The sequence below is a fragment of the Arachis ipaensis genome, chromosome B8 (assembly GCF_059453495.1).
Source record: "Arachis ipaensis isolate K30076 ecotype BB chromosome B8, ASM5945349v1, whole genome shotgun sequence".
Classification (NCBI taxonomy): domain Eukaryota; kingdom Viridiplantae; phylum Streptophyta; class Magnoliopsida; order Fabales; family Fabaceae; genus Arachis; species Arachis ipaensis.
Window position 1 is genome coordinate 20,985,591 of NC_142443.1, and position 11,544 is coordinate 20,997,134.

Sequence of the window (11,544 nt, forward strand, 5' to 3'; positions counted from 1 at the left end):
GATAACAGATAGATATTTATAACATAAGTAAATAGCCACTAGTCGCGACCCGCGAAGTTTAGGCCGGCTAGGGTACAGTATGAAAGTAGTTGACAACAGTATATCCTAATCTCTCCCAAAGGAAACATGAGAGCCTCTTTAGGTAATTCAAAAGAGTTCAATACATAATATAATCTTTTCAAAACAAAGGTGGAGAGATTCTAAACAAAACACAAAGTAGAGAAAATAAATATCTTCGCCGTCTCTCAGACGAACCACAGCTCACTTCTGAGCACCTGGACCTGTATCTGAAAAACAAGAGATATATACGGAATGAGAACCCCGGGCCCATGGGTTCCCAGTACGGTAAAAGTGCCAAATAAATACAATGCACTGCAATAAAAACTCACTAAGCATCCTAAACTTCTTCACCAAATATCCAGCCTAAATTCTCACTAATCCATGAATAGGCAACTGTCGTAAGGGGATACTAAATCTAGTTCCTGTTACACATGTTTCCAAACTCGCTGACTCTTCCACGAGTCAGACTCAGAATCATAAGCAAAACTATCACCAGTTGTTCTGCCTCAGCAATTCTATATCAATACATCATACCCTCGCCTGGAGCTAGTGAAACCACATCACTGCGTCTACCCAGGGAGTTCCAATTATCTCATTCAATAATCATCATCATCATACAATCGTATCATCAATTCATCCCATCAAGAACAGCCCTCACACCCACCGACACCAGCATGAGGGGCCTCTGAGTTGTACAAAGACAAGCAATACAGGCAAGTAATACACAAATATGGTACAAGTAGAACAAGTAGCATATAGTCAGGTAACATGGCATATATGATGTAGAAATCCAAAAACAAATGGCAAACCCAAACAATTCAAACATATGCAAATGATGAATGCCTGCCCTATGGCTGATGATATCATCTGTCAGTTATCAAGCCAACCCGACATGTCCGGTAGCTAACCTGGGCACAGTCTCTCTGTTGCGTATTAATATCATTAGAGGGAATATGTGCCCTGTCACCATTAGAGGGTATCTGCGCCCTGTCGCCATTAGAGGGTATCTGCGCCCTGTCGCCCTTACAACCAGAGAGAAAACACAAACATGCTTACATTCAACATTTTCCATCATTATTCATTTATCATATGCCTTTATACTCAGCCATAATCCATAATGGCTTTGCCGTAACTCGGCAATAACTCAGCCATCCGGCTCACAGTTCAATCCAGAACTAGCCAATTTATCAACATGGCTCTGCCATATCCGGCAATAACTCAGCCATCCGGCTCATGGTCCAATCAAGAACCAACCATTTATCAATAAATATAGCCCTTCGGCTCATGGCATACACGGTACTTCCACCGCCATCCTCCATATCTCATATAATCATCTTTGATCATCATTGATCTTACCCTTTCCTCTTGCTTCACTCGCAAGTTACCACATCCCCTAGCTCCTTTCTCATTGCTAGGCATATCATAATGATTTAATACATAAGGGGTGAGATTGGAGGTTTAGAAGTATGAGATTTGGCTTTTAAAACTCAAAAATCAACTTTGGCATGAAAGCAGGGCCACGCGTACGCGCAATCCACGCGCACGCGTGGATGGCCAAAAATACATCGACGCGCAAGCGCCATATGCGCGAACGCGCGGGTTGAAAATATCCAAACAGCGCGCAAGCGTCAGCCACGCGTACGCGTGGGTGCTCTTGCGCCCAGGCACAAAACTGGCACAACCCTGGCACAACTCTCTGAAAAATAGCTGGGAATTTGGTGCAGCGCATCGACGCGCCCGCGCAACCACGCGCACGCGTGGATGGTGCTTTCTGGAAGAACGGCGCGTACGCGCCAAGTGCGCCTACGCGCGGAGGGTCGTTCTGCTAAAAAGTTTTTAAGTTAAAAGCTGCAGAATTTACAAATTCAACCCCCAATCTTCCGACGGACATAACTCTCTCATTTTAAATCATTTTTCACCCGTTCTTCGAACGGCATGGACATCCCGGGTCCAATTTCATTTCTAAACAAATTTGGCACAAAACAGAGATTCGTAGTCCGAGTTATATCCCATCAAAATATGCCCAAAAACCATGTTTTCATACAAAACCACAAGGTGCCATTTTCAAAACAAGCCATTTTCAACTATTTTCAAAATCAACCAAAACATGCCAATTTCAACCCTTTTTGAAATAAATCAAAATGTACCAAAATCAACATCAAGCCATCCTCAACTCATACATTGACACTTTACCAAAATTCCCAAAACCACATCCAACTATTTTAACACTTCTCAATCAAATGCCTAAAGGATAAACACAATATCATGTCATACATCCTTCCTCATCCCAATTTCCAATAATACCATTTCCAAATCAACCATCATTATACCTAATCAACATCATACTCACTATCACGTGGTTTCACCCACAAATCAACCTTAATCATTCCTCAAGCATATATTACAACATACATATCTCTAATGCATCATCATACCATCAAGGCATAATCACATATATGATCACATAATATATCTCAACCAAACCAAACATACCTCATCTACATAATTTCACCCAAAATTACCAAATTCCGCACTTCAACTCCTCATACCTTATTATTCAATAACCAACCTAATCATTCATATATTCATTATCTGAAATTCATCCAATCACTTGTGCCATCATACAATGCACATATCGACTTACCTTTCTTACCTCTTTCCGGCCTCCGGCCCAAAATTCACAGCCTCCGGCCCAATTTTCACAATTTAAATGCACGAACCACAAATCAATACTCATTACCCAGTACATCAAATTCTCAATACACCAAGCATACATGGCCACACAATTTTCAACCCAATCATTAATTCACATTGCATATCAACTATGCATATTAGCACCAACCATTTACACAATCCAAACTTAATCCTAGGGGTATCGAGCCTAGGAATTCTCGTCACAACACACGGTACTTAAATGAAACTTAAACCGTACCTCTTGTAGCCAAACCAATTGAGCCTCTTCTTTGGAAGTCTTCACCAACCTTAGCTCCAAGCGTCACCAAAGCTCCTCAAGCAATACCAATCTCCCAATTGTGCACCAACATCACCAAATACACTAACATAACCAATATCACATACATACATCAACCTAGGGCTCATAAAAATGACAAATCACAAGGGTTTGAGCACTTCTTACCTCAGCCCATATGAAGTAGGGATAGAACCCACTTAGAATCCATGTTGGAGTATCCCTAAACACCCAAAATCACTAGATTTCAACACTAACTACCCAAAAACGTGTAACAGTGGAGAATTTCGAAAACTGGGCAGAGATGAATGGAATACTCACCACAAAACTTAAATAGAATTGTAGAGGATGAGAAAAGCGATGCGTGGCCGTAAACGGCTCGTCAATCGGAGCTCCGTAGCTCAAGTTATGGTGGTTTGAAGATCAAAGGGAGTTAGGTTTTCTCTCTTCTCTTCTCTCTTCTCAATTTCAGCGCCCCAACCCTTCTTTTTAGGGTAAAATGAGCTGAAATACTCATAACTAATGTATATATATGTTGGGTCTTGGGCCCACTTAGGCCCGGTTCACTTATTTTTGTCCGTTGGCCCAACTTTGGGTCAAAACCTTTAAGATTAGCGCTCTAAATCGCACTTTAAATATTTCTACCTTCCCTAATTATAATTCCTCATTTCTTAATCTTATTTACTCATAATCAATTTTCTCAGCTGCAGTACCAGACAGATCTCAGCCGGTGCTTCCGGTCAAAATTCTACTGCGCGCTTTTACGCAGAAAACTATGTTTTCCGACTCGGAAAAATTCACTGAATCCAAATATCATATTTAAATCATCAAATTCCAATTGCCAAATCTTCCAACCATATTCGCTCCTATTTAACTTATTATTTAATTAATTTCGGTTAGACCGGGTATTACATTCTACCCCCCTAACAGAAATTTTCGCCCTCGAAAATTCCATCCATCACTACGAGTACGCGAGCATAGTCTGCCTTTATATCAAACGCATAAAAGTTTCAAGGTCCTTTTACTCTGCGTGCTTCCGTTGCCGCGCTCTGATTTCTCTATCCCTGAGGGTCTCGGTCATTCGTTCAACGCCGACCAACAGCCTCATTCCTTACTTTTATCGTCTTATCAACTCACACCTTATTAAATCTCAAATCATGTCATCAATAAGGTTGCCATCATCGTTAATCATAGTCATTATCCCACATCACTATAACCAATTAAAGATCATCACCACACCTTAATCATACTCCATCACTATCCTCTCTCTCTCTCCACCAAGCCAATTCCTCTAATCACAGTTCAACTCCAAGCATAATTTTCAAACTTACTTTCTTATTCTCAAACCCTCAAATCTTTACATGACTTGCTGATATAAAGTCTCTGGCTTATCAATCAAAAACCCCTTTCATTTCTAGAAATCAAATGAGTTTGGAATAGCAAGTTAACAAAATCATAAGAATCCGCATTTCCTTTAATAATCTATAAAAGCATTTGAAACACATCTCTTTTGTTAAAATTACACATATCAAAAATCATCTTCAAAACCAAAACCAACACTCTTTCAAATTCTTGGGGAAGAATTTTCAACAGTACCTCCCCAAAAATTGGAGTTTACCACCTGTCACGAGTTCCCTCAAACCAATCTCAGTACCGCATCAACATTTCAATTTAATGGTTTTCACATTCGTCTTTCAAAACCAATCATTATAAATCTCAATCTAAATCCAAGGTCACTATGACCCAACATCATGGTACTCATCTCTCAAACACGACAACTTGCACTCTCTCATCATCTAAATCCAATTGTGCATTAATGATAGATTCCTCATCCACTTTAGAACCATCAAAGCTCGCAGCCGTAAACATTTCCAACTATTTGGGGATCATTACTTGCAGTGACATGCTTAACCCTTCTAGTATTCAAACATAAGATACTATAGTAAACTTTTACAGCTCTTATTCGTAGCTATCCTGCGTTACTGCTTCCACAAGTTTCCGCTGCTTTATTCTGATCTCTCGTCTAGTACGAGTTCTATCACTTACTTCCTCAAGTACTCAACCACAACTTAGCATGACTGGCATTCACTAGATTTCTATCTATGATAGCCAAAACCACATACCAACTTAATCGTACTTTTAACACGTTGTTACTGATCTTTCGCTTACCAATTCCCAAACCGTCGGATCTAACGGTATCACCCGTTGTTGTAGTGAACACACGACCTTGTTGTTGGCCCTTGGTAGTATTCCGGTTGACCTTCTTAGGACGTTTCCAGGACACGTGTCCAACTCCTTTACAACCATGGCAAAGTTCCAATCTACCTCGACACGGAGTTTCGGATGATGGCTTTGACATCGCCCACCAGTCATTCCACTCTGAGGTTGCTTTCCGCTAAAGGCCTACCTAATCACTTATGCTCACCAATCCTTCTATTAAGATAACTTAGGGTTATCTAGAACAGATCATAATTTTTCATTCGACCATGTATTATGAGTGAATACCAGCCTTCAGCATTATCTAAAGTGGTAAAGAATTAAGTTATCAGTTTTCTTATTACCTCAGGTATGAAAATCAGACCTGGCAGTCTCCCGGTCCTTCCGATGTGGGCAATCTCTGACCAAATGTCCTAGCTTTCTGCAATTGTAACACAAACCCGAACCATAACGACACGGTCTATTTGGGTGATGACCTCCACATCTCTGACAGCTCAAAACATCCGAAGCAGCCACTATTTGCTTTTCCCTACCTTTTCCTTGGGAATTCTTATTCGTCGCAAGGTCATTTCGCCTTTGGGGAAAACGTTGTGGGTATCCTCTTCTCTTAAACTCTTGACCCCTTGTTGGGTATTCTTGATTGTGCTCCCTGCGGTGGGACTCCTGACGGTCATTCTTCGCCTCAACAGCCTTCCTCACACATTCTTCAGCAATACGGCTCTTGTTCACAAGTTCGGATAAGACCCTAATCTCCATCGGTCCAACAGAGCTCAGGATTTCACTTCGAAGTCCTCCCTCATACTTAATACACTTCCATTCTTCGAAGTCTCCCGGGATTCCTTGACACATACGAGAAAACCTGAATAATTCCTCAAATTTATCCGTATACTCAGATACGGATATTGTACCCTGCTTCAGCTGCAGTAATTCAAGTTCCTTGACCGTTCTAGCATAATTCGGGAAGTACTTCTTATAAAATTCCACTTGGAAGGCACCCCAGGTGATAGGATCATTCCCCTGCTACAGGAGACGTCGAGCCCCTTGCCACCAATGCGATGCTTCCCCCGTGAGCAGATAGGTAGCAAATTCAACACACTGCTCTTCAGGCACCAACTGCGCTTGCAGTGCTCGCTCCATAGCCTGAAACCAGGTGTCAGCTTCAGTCGGATTAGTGGTTCCCTTGAACTTAGGTGGATTAACTTTTAAGAAGGTTGCCAGTGTCATCGGGCCCTGAGCTTCCCTTCCGCCATTGCCATTATTGTTTATCTGTTGCCCAAGAGCCTCCGCAGTGGCCTGCATAGCCGCAACCATATTCTCCAATGCCGCCATAAGGTTTACCGGGTTATTCGGGTTAATTTCCGGTTCTTGCGTGTTAGTACGGTCTCTCTCACGTCCCCGATCGGATCCACGAGACACCATCTGGTTCCTATACACACCAAACAATCGATATCAAGTTGATCAGTCTCAATATCGGAAGTATAGTACTTCAAAGTACCAAAGGTACACTCATGGACTTTGATGAGCGGATAATTTATACGCTTTTTGGCATTGTTTTTAGTATGTTTTTAGTAGGATCTAGTTACTTTTAGGGATGTTTTCATTAGTTTTTATGTTAAATTCACATTTCTGGACTTTACTATGAGTTTGTGTGTTTTTCTGTGATTTCAGGTATTTTCTGGCTGAAATTGAGGGACTTGAGCAGAAATCAGATTCAGAGGTTGAAAAAGGACTGCTGATGCTGTTGGATTCTGACCTCCCTGCACTCAAAGTGGATTTTCTGGAGCTACAGAACTCGAAATGGCGCGCTTCCAATTGAGTTGGAAAGTAGACATCCAGGGCTTTCCAGAAATATATAATAGTCTATACTTTGGCCAAGAATTGACGACGTAAACTGGCGTTCAACGCCCGCCTTCTGCCCAAATCTGGCGTCCAGCGCCAGAAAAGGATCCAAAACCAGAGTTGAACGCCCAAACTGGCACAGAAACTGGCGTTCAACTCCACAAATGGCCTCTGCACGTGCAACACTTAAGCTCAGCCCAAACACACACCAAGTGGGCCCCGGAAGTGGATTTATACATCAAATACTTACTCATGTAAACCCTAGTAGCTAGTTTATTATAAATAGGACCTCTTACTATTGTATTAGGCATCCTGGATTGTATTTTGATCCTGTGATCTCGTTTAGGGGGCTGGCCATCTCGGCCATGCCTGGACCTTTCACTTATGTATTTTCAACGGTAGAGTTTCTACACTCCATAGATTAAGGTGTGGAGCTCTGCTGTTCCTCAAAGATTAATGCAAAGTACTACTGTTTTCTATTCAATTCATCTTATTTCGCTTCTAAGATATCCATTCGCACCCAAGAACGTGATGAAGGTGATGATTATGTGTGACGCTCATCATCCTTCTCCCTTATGAATGCGTGCCTGACAAACACTTCTGTTCTACATGAATTAAGCTAGAATGAGTATCTCTTAGATCTCCTAACCAGAATCTTCGTGGCGTAAGCTAGAATGATGGCGGCATTCAAGAGAATCCGGAAGGTCTAAACCTTGTCTGTGGTATTCTGAGTAGGATTCAATGATTGAATGACTGTGACGAGCTTCAAACTCGCGAGTGCTGGGCGTTAGTGACAGACGCAAAAGGAGGGTGAATCCTATTCCAGCATGATCGAGAACCGACAGATGAATAGCCGTGCCGTGACAGGGTGTGTGAGCATATTATTCACTGAGAGGAGGGGATGTAGCCACTGACAACGGTGATGCCCTTGCATAAAGCCAGCCATGGAAAGGAGTAAGACTGATTGGAAGAAGATAGCAGGAAAGCAGAGGTTCAGAGGAACGAAAAGCATCTCCATTCGCTTATCTGAAATTCCTACCAATGATTTACATAAGTATCTCTATCCCTATTTTATTATATAATATTCGAAAACAACATTATCACTTTATATCCGCCTGACTGAGATTTACAAGATGACCATAGCTTGCTTCATACCAACAATCTCCGTGGGATTCGACCCTTACTCACGTAAGGTATTACTTGGACGACCCAGTGCACTTGCTGGTTAGTTGTATCGAAGTTGTGACAATTATGAATTAAGATCAAAGCACCAAGCTTTGGAGCCATTACCAGGGATTGTTCGAGCCTGGACATCACAATTTCCAGCACCAAGTTTTTGGCGCCGTTGCCGGGGATTGTTTGAGTCTTCGGCAAGCTTTTGGTCAGGTAACATCAGTGCCAGATTCCCTTTTGATCTGGCAACAGCACCAAGTTTTTGGCGCCGTTGCCGGGGATTGTTTGAGTTTGGACAACTGACGGTTCATCTTGTTGCTCAGATTAGGTAATTTTCTTTTTGTTTTCTTTTCTTTTTCAAAAATAATTTCAAAAAATTCTCTCATCTGTTTTCGAAAAAAAATAAATAAAAATGTTTTCAAAAATAAATTATTCTATGGCTTCAAAATTTTTAAGAATGAATTCTAGTGTTTCATGAAGCATGTTGAAGCCTGGCTGGCTGTAAAGCCATGTCTAAATTCATTTGGACTGAGGCTTGCAATTTGTTATCAAGAGCAATTTAGTTGTTGCTCATCCACCTGCTGCTGATCCATGATCACCTGCTGAAGCTTGGCTGGCCATTGGCCATGTCTAGTGTTTTGGACTGGAGCTTTCTTTGAAAGCTTGGCTGGCTAGTGAGCCATGTCTAATTCCTGGACTGAAGCTTTAGACTAAGAATGCAAGATTCCTGGAATTCATATTAAAAATTTTGGAATCCTTATTTTTCCTTTTCATATAATTTTCGAAAAAATCCAAAAAAATTAGAAAATCATAAAAATCAAAAATATTTTCTGTTTCTTGTTTAAGTCTTGAGTCACATTATAAGTTTGGTGTCACTTGCATATGCATCTTGCATTTTTCGAAAATATCATGCATTCATAGTGTTCTTCATGATCTTCAAGTTGTTCTTGGTAAGTCTTCTTGTTTGATCTTGATGATTTTTTGTTTTGTGTCTTTTCATGTTTATCATATGCATTCTTGAATTCTTAGCGCGTAAGCATTAAAGAATTCTAAGTTTGGTGTCTTGCATGTTTTCTTTGCATTAAAAATTTTTCAAAAATATGTTCTTGATGTTCATCATGTTCTTCATAGTGTTCTTGGTGTTCATCTTGACATTCATAGCATTCTTGCATGCATTCATTGTTTTGATCTAAAAATTTCATGCATTGCATAATTTTCATGTTTTTCATAAAAAATTTCAAAAAAAAATAAAAAAAATATCTTTCCCTTTTTCTCCCATCAAATTCGAAAATTGAGTTGACTTTTTCAAAAATTTTTAAAAATCAAAGTTGTTTCTTATGAGTCAAATCAAATTTTCAATTTGAAAATCTTATCTTTTTCAAAATCTTTTTCAAAAATCAAATCTTTTTCAAAATTCTTAGTTATTTTCAATTAATGTTTTGATTCAAAAATTTGAAGTTTGTTACTAGCTTGTTAAGAAAGATTCAAACTTTGAATTCTAGAATAATATCTTGTGATTTCTTATGAATCAAGTCATTAATTGAGATTTTAAAAATCAAATCTTTTTTAAAACTAATTTCAATCATATCTTTTCAAAAATATCTTCTTATCTTATCTTTTTCAAAAATATCTTTTCAAAATATCTTTTCTAACTTCCTAACTTCTTATCTTTTCAAAATTTGTTTCAACTAACTAACTAACTTTTTGTTTGTTTCTTAACTTTTTCAAAACTACCTAACTAACTCTCTCTCTCTAATTTTCGAAAATATCTCCCCCTTTTTCAAAAATTTCTTTTTAATTAACTAATTATTTTTATTTTTATTTTTGATTTCAAAAATTTTCGAAAATTACTAACATTTTTCAAAAACCATTTTCAAAAATCACTAACTCCTTTTCAAAAATTTTCGAAAATTCCCTCCTTCTCCCTCATCTTATTCTATTTATTTATTTATCTACTAACATCTCTCCCTCACATCATCACCAAATTCGAACCCCCTCTTCTATCTGTGTTCGAATTTCTTCCTCTTTTCTTCTACTCACATAAGGGAACCTCTATACTGTGGTAAAGAGAATCTCTATTATTATTATTATTATTATTCTGTACCTTCTTCTTTGTCATATGAGCAGGAGCAAGGATAAGAACATTCTTGTGGAAGCAGATCCAGAACCTGAAAGGACTCTGAAGAGAAAATTAAGAGAAGCTAAATTACAACAATCCAGAGATAATCTTTCAGAAATTTTCGAACAAGAGAAGGAGATGGCAGCCGAAAATAATAATAATGTAAGGAAGATGCTTGGTGACTTCACTGCACCTAATTCCAATTTACATGGAAGAAGCATCTCCATTCCTGCCATTGGAGCAAACAACTTTGAGCTGAAACCTCAGTTAGTTTCTCTGATGCAGCAGAACTGCAAGTTTCATGGACTTCCATCTGAAGATCCTTTTCAGCTCTTAACTGAATTCTTGCAGATATGTGATACTGTTAAGACTAATGGAGTAGATCCTGAAGTCTACAGGCTCATGCTTTTCCCTTTTGCTGTAAGAGACAGAGCTAGATTATGGTTGGATTCTCAACCCAAAGACAGCCTGAACTCTTGGGATAAGCTGGTCACGGCTTTCTTAGCCAAGTACTTTCCGCCTCAAAAGCTGAGCAAGCTTAGAGCTGATGTTCAAACCTTCAGACAGAAAGAAGGTGAATCCCTCTATGAAGCTTGGGAAAGATACAAACAGTTGACCAAAAAGTGTCCTTCTGACATGCTTTCAGAATGGACCATCCTGGATATATTCTATGATGGTTTATCTGAGCTATCAAAGATGTCACTAGACACTTCTGCAGGTGGATCCATTCACCTAAAGAAGACGCCTGCAGAAGCTCAAGAACTCATTGACATGGTTGCTAATAACCAGTTCATGTACACTTCTGAAAGAAATCCTGTGAGTAATGGGACGCCTATGAAGAAGGGAGTTCTTGAAGTTGATACTCTGAATGCCATATTGGCTCAGAATAAAATATTGACTCAGCAAGTCAATATGATCTCTCAGAGTCTGCATGGAATGCAAGCTGCATCCAACAGTACTCAAGAGGCTTCTCCTGAAGAAGAAGCTTATGATCCTGAGAACCCTGCAATAGCAGAGGTAAATTACTTAGGTGAACCTTATGGAAACACCTGTAACTCAACATGGAGAAATCATCCAAATTTCTCATGGAAGGATCAAAAGCCCCAACAAGGCTTTAATAATGGTGGAAGAAACAGGTTTAGCAATAGCAAGCCTTTTCCATCATCAA

General features: G+C 39.6%; 1 non-coding gene across 1 annotated transcript; it reads right to left on the reverse strand.

Moving 5' to 3' along the window:
• Positions 1 to 10,910: 10,910 nt before the first annotated feature.
• LOC148547402 (small nucleolar RNA R71) lies at positions 10,911 to 11,018 on the reverse strand. The gene has a single exon (XR_015897395.1). It is a non-coding gene; the product is annotated as a small nucleolar RNA R71 (small nucleolar RNA).
• Positions 11,019 to 11,544: the final 526 nt, after the last annotated feature.